The 13,708-nt window shown below is 57.3% G+C and overlaps 1 long non-coding RNA gene and 2 pseudogenes across 1 annotated transcript; 1 reads left to right on the top strand and 2 right to left on the bottom strand.

Moving 5' to 3' along the window:
* The first annotated feature begins 1,380 nt into the window (after positions 1-1,380).
* On the top strand, positions 1,381-9,620 carry LOC148773490 (uncharacterized). Its single transcript, XR_016036759.1, has 3 exons — positions 1,381-1,654; positions 2,477-2,552; positions 5,970-9,620. It is a non-coding gene; the product is annotated as an uncharacterized LOC148773490 (long non-coding RNA).
* On the bottom strand, positions 5,021-5,952 carry LOC148773491 (heat shock transcription factor, X-linked member 3-like; annotated as a pseudogene).
* A 1,521-nt stretch (positions 9,621-11,141) lies between the features above and the next one.
* On the bottom strand, positions 11,142-11,981 carry LOC148773492 (melanoma-associated antigen 10-like; annotated as a pseudogene).
* Positions 11,982-13,708: the final 1,727 nt, after the last annotated feature.

Raw genomic sequence — 13,708 nt, forward strand, 5'->3', positions numbered from 1 at the left:
TCCCGGCAGTGCTGAGGCCTCAAATCCAGGAGGCAGCCTCTGCCCCTCAACTTGTGGCTGGGAGGCTTCTGCAAGGAGAGAACAGGCTGCACGCTGGAAGAGAAAGCACTGCTCCAACTCAGCATTCCCACAGCAGCAGTCGTGTGGGTGCCCAGGTAACGGGAACCAGTGAGACACTGACCCTGCCTTTCTGGGACTCGGCTAACCTCGGGGCGTGGGGGGTCCAGACTTGTGCACAGCAGCCACAGCCTGGAAGGAAGAGGGAGGCAAAGGCGGGCTGCAGGAAGATGCAGGGTGCCCCCAGAACTCCCAGATGAGAGCACCTGACACTTGGGTGGACGGATAAAGGGATGTTACGGTCCTGCCTGGAAGGAGGACAGTAGGTGCTCAGGACAAGAGGAGCCAGTGGTCCAGGGGCAGAACTGCATGAGAAAGTGTTGGGTCCCGGATGAGCTCTGTGCAAAGCGCACGGCCAGCACAGCCACCCAGAGTGCTGTGTGATGGTGAAGGAGACCTAGACCACCGGAAGCCCCCCCCAGGGCACCATGGACACGTTGGGGCTGAAACAGAAGAGGGCTCGGCTGTGCTTTCCATCCGGGATTGATGAGGACAGATGTGCGTGCGGTGTGACACAGAACCATGGTATGTGAAACACCGGTGGGAGGAGGAGAGACAGCAGGGGTTCAGGCTGGTGGGGGTGCCTAGGCTGACAGCACCAGCCCCAGGCCATGCAGTCTGAGCTCAGACAGTAGTGCTGGGGACAGGAAGAGGAGCATTTACTCTGATCAGGCACTTGGGAGGCAGGGACACAGCAGGGAGGGCAGCAGTCAGGAGCAGAGTCAGGTGGCTGCCCTGGGTGGGCTGAGCCCCCAGACGAGAGGAAGAGGACAGGAAACAGTTTTGAAGGTGAAGCTGCCTTTCTCTGGGACATCTCAGGTCCCAGGGGCAGCAGGAAACACAGTGAGGATTTTCCTTCTCATCTGCAAAAAAACCCCAGATAAAGACTGTTGCTCAGCACTCGGCCAGCAGCCCCAGGGTGGCTTGGAGGGGAGCCGGCCTGGGTTTTCAGCCCAGAGATGCGGAGTTCTGCCCAGAGGCCCCGCCTCTCCCCGCTCCCCTGGCCCCCGGGTTCCACGCTGAAGCTCGGATGCGGTCGCCACCACTTTGACTCTCGCCGAATCTCTCGGACTGGACGCCTATGGCACGGACTCAAAAGGGCACGGTCTGGGCTCCGCCATGGAGCTGGACAAGCCCAGTCGCCATGGGTTTCCCAGGCCCACAGCTCCATCCCTGTCAGCCCCGCCCCGCCCCGCCCCGGTGGCTCCACCCCGCCCTAGCCCTGCCCGGCCCCGCCCCGCCCCGCCCCAGCCCTGCCTCCTTCTCCAGAAGCTCCCCCTCACCCAGCTGTTTCCCACACTTCAGCCCCAGACTCCTCGCCCTGCTCCTCCCACCTCCTCCCCTCTCTTCCGCCAGGCAGCTCACTTCCTGGTCCTCCCCCGGGTCCCGCTCCAGGCCGCCGGTCTCGAGGCTCCCCCGGCCTGACCTTCCAGGCGCCTCAGAGCGTGGCGGATCCTATTTCGTCTCCTAGGGGACAAGGCCGGCGAGGGAAAGCGCCTTTGTTCGTACGTGCGTGTCTACGTAACTGCGTGCCTACGTGAGTACGGAAGCCCTACACACCGGAAATCAGGGGCTTCAGTGTTTGTGGGCGCGACGCGACTAAGGCCAACGAGTGCAGTCACCTGACAGCGGTCCCGGTGGCGGACTACTGTCCTGCCTAGTGGCCGCAGCCCGGCCATCCCAAAGCGCCTGGGACTAGCTCTGCTTGCAGGAAGGCGGGACCTGCCTCGTGCGCTGACCGTATCTCCGGGCGGGGGTTTCCAGGCTCTGGGACAAGGAGCGCCTGCCAGACGGCCAAGCCGCACATCTGGGCCCCTCCATGGTCACAGTCCCCGCCCACTTTCCTTCCACGTGTTCCTTCCAGCCTCCAGCTCCGCTCCCAGACTGTGACCTCACGCGAGCCCCACCTGATCCCTGCAAGACGCCCCCACCAGGCAGGCCCTGCCCCTGCAGGACTCAGTTGCTTGTCCGTGGTTCCCCTCCTTGTGGGGCCCAGCCACAAGTCCATGGAGGGCAGCCCACTGACTGTGGTGGCCCCCAGATCCTTCCAGAGTGGCAGTGTGAGGGGAGGAGTCGTTTTTGCTTGTTCCTTGTGGGATCTCCAGGAATCACCATCATTCCTGGGGAATGCATGCTGAGGCATCGTGGGGTCAACTGTCCCAGCCACGTGAGGACAGGCCAGCTGCTGTGATGAGCAGAACCCACCCTGAAGAAACCTGCACGTGTGTTTCACATCCTTGGGCCCTCTTGGGTCCCCGTGCTCTAAGGCCCCTGCTGAGAAGAAAACTGGTGGCTTGTTGTCCAACATTGCTGTCTTGTCACAGGTGATTTTCTTCCTGTTCCTCTGGTCCTCGTGCAGGTGAAGACGCCCAGATAAGCAGGCAGAAGAGTGTTTTCTCCGCTGGCCACCAAGCAGGCACCTTCTGCTTCCAGAGGTAGGAGTGCTTGCAGCCCCTTCCTGCTCAGGCATCCCACCCACACAGTTGAGATTCAGTGGTGCCCAGGAGGAAGGGGTTGGGTTGGCTGAGACACTGAGTGGCAGAAACTGGGCAAGCCTGGGATCCAGTCATATACCCCAGTAAAAGACATAGCAATGGCCACACCCCAGGGGCCAGCCAGGCTCCCTGGTAACCAAGCTGGACCCAGTGAAGAGGGTGACCCTTTGTCACCCAGCAGGTGGACAGAGATTCAGCGGGATGATGATGCTTGGGGCCAGCCAGTGCGTGAGGACATGGCACCCTTGCCTGTGGGGTGATGGGGAATGGACATGGGGGAACCTTTGTGGAGGGCTGTTTGCTGATTTCTGTCAGCACCTTGGGTGTGTGCCCTGCTCCCCGGGCCTCCTCTTGCATGGCTCTTCAGTCAGTGAGTGTGTGGTCGCTTTGAGTGACTGTATTGGCAGAATGAGTTTTCCCTTCCCTTCCATCAGGAGGGACAAGTCAGTAACTTGTGGGACCCCCGAACCTGGGAGGTGTAAACAGACGCATGAAGTTGTGCAGCGGTGGGGGAGTGTGCCTGAGGTGCTGGAGGTGTAGAAGTCATCCCCCCGCTCCCCGCTTGCCCCTGCGGAGGGATGTCTGAACAGGGCTGACTCTCTGGCTTCATTTGCTGGCAGTCGCGTCAGGGCCACATGGGCTGGGTGACTCAGACTACGAACCGTGTTGGTTCAGGAGGCCAGAAGCCGGGGTTGAGATGTTGGCTGACGTTGGCTCTTATGAGGGCTGTGAGAACTGTGGCTCTGCTGTGCTCGGGGAAGGACAAGCCAGGGAGGCCCTGGGCTGGGTGCCTCTGTGACCTTGTCCCCGTCTTCACAGCCATGTGGAAATGGAGGCTTTCCAAGGTGCTGAGACCCTGCTGAGGTTCAGGCCCGTGGCTCTGCTTCTCTGCCTCTCCCCCACTCCAGTAAACAGGGACACCTCTCCAGGTACAGGGATAGAAGTAAGGATGGAGGTGCCTGTGGTCAGGTCCCCTGCAGTCATGGGCCATCTCTGTCTCCCTTGGCGCCTCCTCGGTGCCTCCTCAGCCATGGAAAGGTGTGATAATAACCTAGTGGGATATTTGGGGTTTGATTTCTATGATCCCTGCATGGTGCCGTCCCAGCCCCTGGTGAGGATAGGGAGAACACCCAACCCAGTAGTTCCTGCTCTCCTTCATTCTTTCTGTAGGCCCTGGGCAGGAGCCGGGGCATCTGTTGACAGTGGAGACAGTGGTGTGTGAAGGGCTGGGAGGAAGGTGGCTCCCAAACTCATGGGGAAGACACCTGGCAGGGCCGTCAAGGGCAGCCCCAGGGCCGACGCCAGGTTGGTTAGAACAGATCTGTGCTCAGCAGGCCTGGGGTAACATGGGGGATCTGCAGAGTCGGCAGTGATGGGGCCTGGAGATGAGGGATGGGGTGGGGGCTGGGGGGAAAGCCAAGCCCAGGACTCTGCCTGTCTGTGCTGAGAAAGGACCAGAGCCTGGCCACTGGGCTGCGAAGCCAGGGCACCCACCCTCCCTCCTCAGTGCTCCCAGGGTTTCAGGGCCCTTTGTCTTGGAACTCACCACGTGCCTCTCTCCACCTGTCCCACCCTCCTTCCTGACTTCCCTGCAGACTGCCTGTGATGGACGGGTCCTCTGGATTGCCACCCTCCTGTTAGTGGATAGAATGGAGGCAGATGGAAAGAGCCAGCCATCTGTGACCACCCCCTTCCATGTCACCAGGCTTAGAGGATGCTTGAGCACATTGGCCTGATGTCTGGACAAGTACTGTGTGTTGGGCGCGGTGCCTGGATTCTAAGTAAAGCTGTGAGGGCAGAGCAACACCAACTGGTGTTCACCTTGTGGAAACCTTGTATTTGTCTTCAGGTTTGGGGTCATGTGTTTGCAAGGCCCTTGGCGGTTGGGGTGACCCTGCTTTCCAGTGAGGCTCTTGGGGAAGCCCCTGGATTGGGAGCTGGTGATGCTCAGCTGCTGATCAGAAACTTGTGGCATCATTGGGGGACCCAGGAGGAGCTCATTCTGCTTCAGGGTGCATGACTCATGGAAGGTGACACCCCCATGGTCAGGAGCCGGACTGCGTCTTCTGCTGTGCGGCAGGCAAGGCCCAGGGACCCGCCTGTCCTGGGATGGCCTCAGTGCATGGCTCAGGAGCCACAGTCTTGGCAGAATGTGTGAAATGCTGCTGCTTCAGATAAAAAGGGACCATGGGGACTAGACTGAGGCCTGCCTGGGGTGTGGGCTTCCACCCTCATCTGGCTCACCCAGTGCCGTGTGAATAGCATGGACAGACAGAGAGAACACAGACTCGCAGTTCTCATTTGATTCTTTATTTACTCCCGTGGAGTTTTGGTGTACTTTATTAGAGCCAAAAATAGATTTTTGGTTACAAAAGAGTGCTTTTGAATGTCCCTGGGGACCTGGCAGCTCAGGGATTGAGCTTGTCCTTGAACTCCTCACAGAGGGCACACCTGTAATCTGAGGACTCCTCCTGCTCCTCCTCTGCCTCGGGGGCCTCGTTTGGGGCCACAACTGAAATGGCTCCCCTCACGATGGAATCACAGGTGTTGTACAAAGTCATCACCGAACCATAATCTGGGTACCTGGGGGAGCTCTTGGGCAGTTCCCCTGGGCTGTCCCTTCCAGCAGTAGCCAGGGGTACAGACATGGCATTGCTGGATGTACCCTCTCCACTGGGGCTGCCTCTTCGCTGGGGAGATGGCTTGACCTGGGCCGCCCGGCTGCACTGCCCATAAACCAAAGGCCACAGAACACAAATGAGCGCTGGCTGGAGGTTCTGTGAACAGTTGAGGTTCCCTTCTGGACCTGCTTGTCAGCCTCCTCGGTGCACTAGTGATGGAATAGAGGACAGCATCTGGTCACCACTGCTTGCTTCTTTCTCTTTGGGGTCGCTGTTGTGCCGGTGGCGGGCTGAGCAGTTCTTCTGGGGTCGCAGTTCCTCTAGATGTTCTGCAGGAGGCGAGGCTTGTCTCTCTGAAACTTGGAGTAGTGATAGATCTGAAAGGAAATGAATCACTTTAGCCATCATGGGGGGCAATAGCTTTTCCTCATCGCCCTCCTTCCCACCGCTGTCCTGACCTTGCCTAACTATGGAAACAAGGTCTTCTCACTCCTGGCAGGTGCTATGGGGACTCCCTGAAATCAAATGGCCCCCTGGGGTCTGGAGTCATCCCGGTGGATCCTGTCTAAGGGGATTCGTGGAACACAACAAGGCCTGCTTTCTCCTCTTTCCTTAACCACCCTCTCATGAGAAAAAAGTTCTCCTGGAAATTGAAATACATCCAGCACTCAGCTTTTCTAGTCCAGTCTCCCCAGAAGGGCTTTGTACATTACCATCATCCTCTTCTTTCCCGCAGAGCAACCCGAATGGTGGATTTTACTGAACCCATGCAGGTTCAGTTCGCGGATGAAACTTTTGATGCTGTCTTGAAGAGCCTTTCTGTCCCTCTGCGCTGGAGGACCTCTGTCTGGAAGAGATCTGCCTCAGTGACCACCGTGTCTCCCTCGTTTCAGTGCACAGAGCTGAAGGCCGCATCCTCCACGATCATCCAGAGCTTCCTGGGGAAGGACAGCCCAAGGACGGCATTGTTCTCTTCCTCATTGGCTATTGCTGGGTTCGGGCCCTGTGGGGCGGGTTGTCTTGGGGGCCCAGATCTGGGCTCTCAGGTTGGTCCTACCGCTTCTCCAAAGCCTCCTCTGAATCCACATTTGGATCTGGGTGACATCAGGGGGGTACCCTGCTGTGGGCTTTCCATCAGTGGATGGGGTGAACGGGGCTGCACGTGCCTCATTGGAACTCTGACTAGCCATGGAGCCAGTCTAGTTCAGGAGCATTCTCTACCCAAGCAGTGAATGGTCAGGGCAGAAGGGCCTCAGAGCAGGGTGGTAGTGCCCAATAAATATTGTCTGTAGATTGTAGAATTTGGGTCGTGGGCCAGGCAGCAAAGTAAGTGATCCACTTCCTTACTTGTTTCATGATGTCACAGAGGTGATGTGGAGAGGCAGCCCTGGCCCAGTGTGGGGGAGGGTGTCTGGGGACAGAGATGGGATCCCCAGCTTGTCTCTGGTCTGAAAGTACAGAAAAGTATGTTTCAGGTTGTCTGCAAAGGCTCCCATCTGCTGCCATGTGCCTTGTTTCAGGGAGCCAGGCCCTGGATAGTTTGACAAACATGCCCCTGGCTCCACCCCTACCCTACCAACGGGCAGGCCTGTGGCTGCCTTCTGCTAAAGGACCAGGCCCTGGTGAGTCCTGGCTCGGCTATCACCGAGAGAGACCCCAGGGGTCAGATGGGCCCCTGGCGACTGTCCCTCCCAGAAGATGAGGTCCATAGCAGACTGGTTGGCCTAGCTTGAGTTGGTGGTTCCCCCCACCCCCATCCCAAGGCCTTGTCCCTCTTCTGGCTTTGGTCTCTTCTGACTGGTGCTGCCAGTTGGTAGGTCCCACTCAGATGGCCCGAAAGTCAAGAGTCCTGTTTCCTGCCCCCATCGCCGCCCAGGTCGAGCTTTCCCCAGTGTAGGGCTGTGCTCGAGCATGGTGGGAGTGACCTCACGTTCCACTTGACTGTTCCCCAAGCACCTGAGACACAGACTCCCTAGGATGCCGTGCGGTAGGGCACAGCCAAGCGCTCAGCTGAACTTGCAGCCTCCTGAGCTCTGCCCACCCCCAGAGGGCATCCCACTGCAGATCACAGGCTGTTGTCTTCAGTTTCCATTTATTCCCGTAAAGACCACTCTCGTGACCCTAGAGTTCTCACTTTGGGAACATCTGGGTGTGTGCTTTCCCTGTCCCCTTCCCTGGAGGCTGCCTCGAAAGCCCTGTTTGCTTTTGACGGTGGGGTGGTTGGGCTTCTGCTACCCCCGGTCCTGGACTCCCATGTCCAACTTGGGTATCTGTGGTTACCTGCCATTTCAAGGACTTGGTTGGGGGCTCAAGATACAGCCTGTTCTGTTGAAAACAAGCACTTCACTGGTCCTCTACGAGGCCAGCTCTGATCTTCTCCGCCCCTTCCCCTGTCCCCACCACCATCGTGGACCTGTTCTCCCTTACCCAGACGGCAGGAACATCAAATGATTTTGTTGGCTCACAGGTTAGGCGTTTTCCAAGGGGCCTCCTTTACACACACTCACTCGCAGGGACATGTCTGACTTATTGAGCTGCTGCTGCTAAGTCGCTTCAGTTGTATCCGACTCTGTGCGACCCCATAGACGGAAGCCCACCAGGCTCCGCCGTTCCTGGGATTCTCCAGGCAAGAACACTGGAGTGGGTTGCCATTTCCTTCTCTAACGCATGAAAGTGAAAGTGAAGTCGCTCAGTCGTGTCCGGCTCCTAGCGACCCCATGGACTGCAGCCTACCAGGCTCCTTGAGCTAGATGTGACCAAAGGGAGCCCCCATCTACCTGTATTTGAAAATGCATGAGAGTCTGGGTGTGGGACTGGACGAAACCTGAGTGCGTCACTGGTCTTCACTGCATATGGATGATGGGGCCGTGGGCTTGGAGGTGCATGTTCTCTGACCTTTTTGGGCCACTGTTCTTCAAAATCATGTAGGGGACAGACCGGCACCTTGGAAAGGTACGTGTGTTGAGTACACACATACAGTGCCCTAGGGCACTATCCACCTAGTTCTGCCACTCAGCAGGGTCATTTGCCCTGTGTGAGGGCCACAGCCTGGTGTCTGAAAGGGGAGAGCTAAGAGGGTGTGGAAGAGGCTCTCCCAGAGGCCCTTCAGCCTGAGGACTGGCAGCTGGAATGGAGCTCACAGGCCTTGACTTGGGCTTGCTCCCTGGGCTTTGTGCTCCTAAACAGGTTGATAAAGCATTCCTTCAGGTTGATTCATCTGACTGGGATATGACCGTGGAGGCTGTGATCTTCAGAGGGGGCCCCTGGTGGCTCCTCCGAAGGGGACCAAAGACCGTGCTATCTGTGGGCAGCCTGGCTATTGTGGCCTTTCCTGCCCCCACCCCCACCCTACTCTGGGCCCCTCCTCACCCCCTGGGTCCTGAGGGAGCTGCCTTTCGTGGTGTGGGCTTTGGCAGTGGGTTTGCGTGGCACTGAGGAGTCTTTGTCAGCTCTGGCTCAGGACACTTGTATTGTGCACACACGAGCCCTCATGGTGTCCAAGGCCTGCCTTTCTCAGCCTCGTTTTCCTGCCCCTGCGTTGTCCCCAGTCCAGAGGCCCTCCAGCTGCTCCCCTCCCTCGCTGCGGCTGGGGAGACCTGGAGCCTCAGGGGTTGTGTTACCTTCCCTCGCGTATCAGGGGAGGCTTCTACAGGGGCCTTATCCCAGTGGGCACTGGGGCCATAAGGTCAGACCATCCCTCCCTCCTGCTAGGTGAGGAGCTGGCCAGCCTGGCAGGTTCAGTTGGGCAGGAGGCCCCACGGCAGCAGCAGGGACAGGGCACCGCCCTCACGAGGGAGGCGCTGGGACTGGACAGAGATGTCGGCCCCCAGCAGAGTCAGTTCTCAGCAAACACAGAGCAGCCCCACAGTGCTTCTGATTCTCCTTGTCCCCTTCCTTCCGTGGGCCTGCTTCTTGTCACTTCAGAGGCATCGTGTAGCACTGAGAAGAGAATGGTGTGAGAAGTCAGAAGGTTGGACTGCGGCCTGGGTTGTGTGAAAAGGGTTGGGGCTCCAGAGGAATTGAGACCAGGGCTCTGAGCCCACCCCAGCCCTCACTTGCACGTGGTCCTGTGAAGATCCCAAGCCCCGTGGCCTAAGTTCTCCTGTGAAGCCAGCCGGTTTGAGGAACCCATGCGTTGGGCTGCAGGATGCGCCTGAGGGACAGGATGCAGCTACCAGGGCCTGGCGGCCATTGCCTCTGTGATGTTGGGGCAGGAATCTGTCACAATGTTGCCCCCAGACTGTCCTCCACTCTCCACTGTGGGAAGGGATTAGCTGCTTTGCAGTCCAGGGCTTGTCAGAGAATATGCACCTCAATAGGATGTGGAATAGCTAATCAGCCAAACAGGATGTTTCATAAATAAAACTAAGAAACTTTGCTGCTTAGACCATAGGGGACCATGTTAGTAGCTCAGTCGTGTCTGACTCTTTGTCACTCCATGGACTGTAGCCTGTCAATCTCCTCCGTCCATGGAATTCTCCAGGCAAGAATACTGGAGTGGGTTGCCATGCCCTTCTTTAGGTGATCTTCCTGACCCAGGAATCGAACCCAGGTCTCCCACAATGCAAGCACAATCTTCATCATTTGAGCTACCGGGCAAGCCCCATTTCCATATAACTGTTAAATTTGGGGGTGGAGGAGTGTTCCAACAGGACCCAAGCTGCTCCAGGAAATAGAAGCAAGAACCACTCTTTGCCTTTGCCCCAGCTGGTCTTCCATCCAAAACATTACTTGCCTTCATTGCAGCCCCAACGAAGGTCAAGTCCTTGAGTACAATGGCCAGTTACAATCAAGATAATTGTAAGCTAATTAACACCTTGGGTTCTGGATCCCCCGGGGCCAGGAAAGAAAAGGTAGTTCCATGCATTTCTTGGGCACCACTTCAAGGGAGTGCGCTCAAAGTTCTGCAGGATTCCTAGCAGATATGGGGTAGAAAACATCTTTGCCCCTGTGATCAACAGCAATGCAACAAGAGTTAGGACCCCTTACTTCCTGCCCCAGAAAGAGAGCTCTGCGGGCTTTATCCAAGATGCAAAAGGACACCTCACAGCAACGATCCCTTTCAGACTTTGCCATCACCCCAAAGACACACTGTCTGCAAGTCTGAGGGCTGCCACCATCCAGCCTCATGATGATCACCTCCCACAGAAGGAACCCAGCTTCCCAAAGCCGCAAACCACCTTGGCTTAGGCATTGACACTCGAGTGCTCCTCCTGGAGCCCCACCACCCTGCCCCGTGTTGCCTTGTTCAGTGCTACTAGGGGATGTCTCTCCACCTTCCTTGTGTGACTCCTAGACCTTTGCTCTAGGTGTGGGGGTGTCCTGCTTCTCCTAGTGTCCCCACTGCTAACACAGCCTTTCCTGGAGCAGATACTCCATAAAGGTCTTCGGAATATATGAGCCAGTGAGCAGGGGCCTCAGATTAATTGTCTGCTACTTCCTTAAATAACCCAGGCAAATCCAAATAAAGATAATTTAACTTTTGAGAATAACACACAAGAAGCACAGAAGGATGAATTCACTACAATTACTTTTATCACCTAATTCTTCCCCCATCAATACTACTGCTAAGTAAGCTCACATTTCCAAAACAGTTCTAATTCCAATTCGATTGTATCCCTCTCAGGGTCACAAAACAAAATGGAAGAGTTTCCAATCTTTACAAAACATCAAAACTCTTGTTCTTGAACTGGGTAAGCACAAACACATTGTGATCAGCATCATTCACCAAGCTAAGACACTGACGTTTATTTAGCCTTTTGTGAAAACAATCAAAGCTTGAAAATTTTCTAAGGAAAACAGATGAATCTCCATGTCATCATAGAGAACAGAAGCCCAAAGACGCTATGCACTGGTTCCCCCAACTGGCCCGGGCCCTCACTTCTGAGAAGGCTGACTACTCCCTCGTCAGAGGGAAGGATCAACCTGGCTGCTGCTCTGGCTCAGGCCCCCTATTCCTCCTCCTTCGCAGCCTCTGCAGACTGGAGTGGGAAGGTCCTCAAAGCCCTTTGTCTGACCCTGAGCACAAATGCCATGACTTGCTGTTTGCTGGTCTCCCCATAGGCCCGGGGACCCCACAGGAACTCGTAGCGAGCAGGGCGGCTGTCAGGCACCTGCCGATACTCCAGGTATCCCTCCTGCACCCACACTTGGGTCAGCAGCTCCCTGGGCTCCCCAAAGACACAGTGCTCCCTCCCAACACACACCCCCATCCTGCTCAGTGCTCCCCAGACCGCCTCCTCGGGGTCTCCATTCCTCATGATCACCCTGAGGACCAGCACCAGGAGGCCGGCCTTGGGCAGGCCCTGCCCACCGCTCTGCGTCGCATCACAGGTGAGGCCCAGGGCAGGGACCGTAGTGTAGGTGTGCTCCCTGGGGTGTACCTCCCTCACCTCCACCCCAAAGACCAGCTGCAGGCACTCCGAGGCTTGTCTGAAGACCACCGAGAAGTGCTCCTGGTTATCCCTGAAGAACTTCTTCAGCATTTCCGCCTTGGAGGTCAGCTGTTTGGCCAGATACTTGAGGAGCAAGAACTTCACCAGGTTCCTGCCACCATCTCATTCAGAGCTTCCTGGGGCAAAGCCACCGCAAGGATGGAGCAGGAGACTGTGGGGGAGGAGGCTGAGAGGGATGCAGCCTCCCCCGCCTCAGCCCCAAAGAGCTGTGCCTCCACAGGGCCCTGGGCCTCGCCTGGGTCCAGAAGGTCTTCCTCGGGCTTGCTCAGCTCAATCATCTCGACCATGAGCATGATGCCTGGGATCAAACCATAGAGTGAGGCAGGGGAACAGATGGGGACAGGTGAGGACCACAGGCCTAGATGGTGGCTAGAGGGGCTGTGAACGGCCTCACCTGAGAACCACACCCTGGGCAGCCACAGGCCACTTGCAGGTCTCCTCTTGAAAGGTGCTCTCAGACCTCACAGGGGTATGCCTGTGGAGCAGCCAGTCCCCTGGCGACTTGAAGGAGGAAGTTAGGTGTCTCCACACGGTGCAGTCAGCACAGCCTGAGATTTCTGGGACTGACAAGGTAAGCGGATTAGGCCCTTGTGGGGTCCCCTCTGTTCTGGGATGGGGAACCCCTGGTGTAGACTCAGGGCACCCTCCTCACCTTGACTCCTGACATTGCTGGGACCTCCTCTGCTTTCTGAACTCAGGACCCAGGCCTCAGACGTCTGCCTTTGGGGGCAACTCGGTGGTATCCTGTGGCACAGCCCTGAGCCTTCTGGGATGGTATGAGGGGTGGACTCTGTGAGGTCCCCTCAGTTGTGTGGTGGGAGGTCCCCTCAGGGCTCCCTTGTAGTGCTCACCTTTCCCCTGGCACAACCTGGTTCCTCCCCTCTGGGGGCCTGCAGGGAAACTCAGAACAAGACCCAAGACTGAACAGAAAGCGCTGAGGGGCCCCACATCCGGCAGCACCTGCGCAGGGTCTCCTGTGGGTCCTAGGCTGGGGAGATGTTCGGTCCTCAGCTCCTCCTCACGTCCTGCCTGGCCTCCCAGCACTGACCACAGGGGCGGGCGGTCTGCTCAGTCCTCCACTGGGGTTGGGGAATCCAGCCTCTGCTGACCTGAAGCCTCCGCCCTCTGCCTGAAAAACCTCACCTCCCGAGGTCCCTAAGCCAGAGGTCAAGAAACTGCTCACCCCACTCTGGGCCCTCCAAGACCCTCTTGTAAGGGCCAAGATCCCTCCCTGTTGGGGTCTAACCACCTCAGTCCTTCCTTGCATGGAGCCTAGACTCCAGACAAGACCTGCAAGTGTCCCGTCCGCCATTTGGAGGTTCCGCTGCTTTCAAACAGGTCCCCAGTCTCTCTGACAGGGATGTCAGGCAATGCGGCACGAGGTCATCCTGCCTGGGGACTATCAGGGTTCCCTCTGGTCTGAGATCTGGCTACCCTCAGTCCTCCCTCAGGGTCCTCACCTTGACTTCCGGTAGGACCTAGGCTCTGTCCTCTCCCCACCGTAGTCCCTGCTCCTCACACTAGGTCCCCAGTCTCAAAGAACTGGATGGTAGGAAATCAGGACAGACCTAGTGTGCTCTTCCCACCCCAAGGGCTCCCAGAGCCAATGACAGGGGTGGGGATCAGTGGGGTTCCCTCAGTCTTATCTTGGGATACCTAGAGTCTTCACTTGGCATCACTTCAGTTTTCCCTCAGGGACCTCAACTTATCTCCGGCTACGACTTCAGATTCTCTCCTCTCCCCTCCTAACGCCCCAACCCTCATACCAGGACCCCAGTTTTTCTGAGACGCGGATGTCCGTAAGTCTGCTCTCTATACAAGGACACCAGTCTTAAATCCAGACATTAGGAAGTTAGACCCGTGTACCAGGTCCCCAGTCTGAGATCTGGATGTCAGGAAGTCAGCCCCCTGTACCAGGTCCCCAGTCTCTCTGAGACCTGGATGTTAGGAAATGCAGCATGGGTTCATCCGCCCTATGTCCTCCCAGAGCCTACTCTGCTCTGGGGTCCAGGGTCCCCTC

The sequence above is a fragment of the Moschus berezovskii genome, chromosome X (assembly GCF_049115385.1).
Source record: "Moschus berezovskii isolate FMDL1 chromosome X, NW_MosBer_1.0, whole genome shotgun sequence".
Lineage (NCBI taxonomy): Eukaryota > Metazoa > Chordata > Mammalia > Artiodactyla > Moschidae > Moschus > Moschus berezovskii.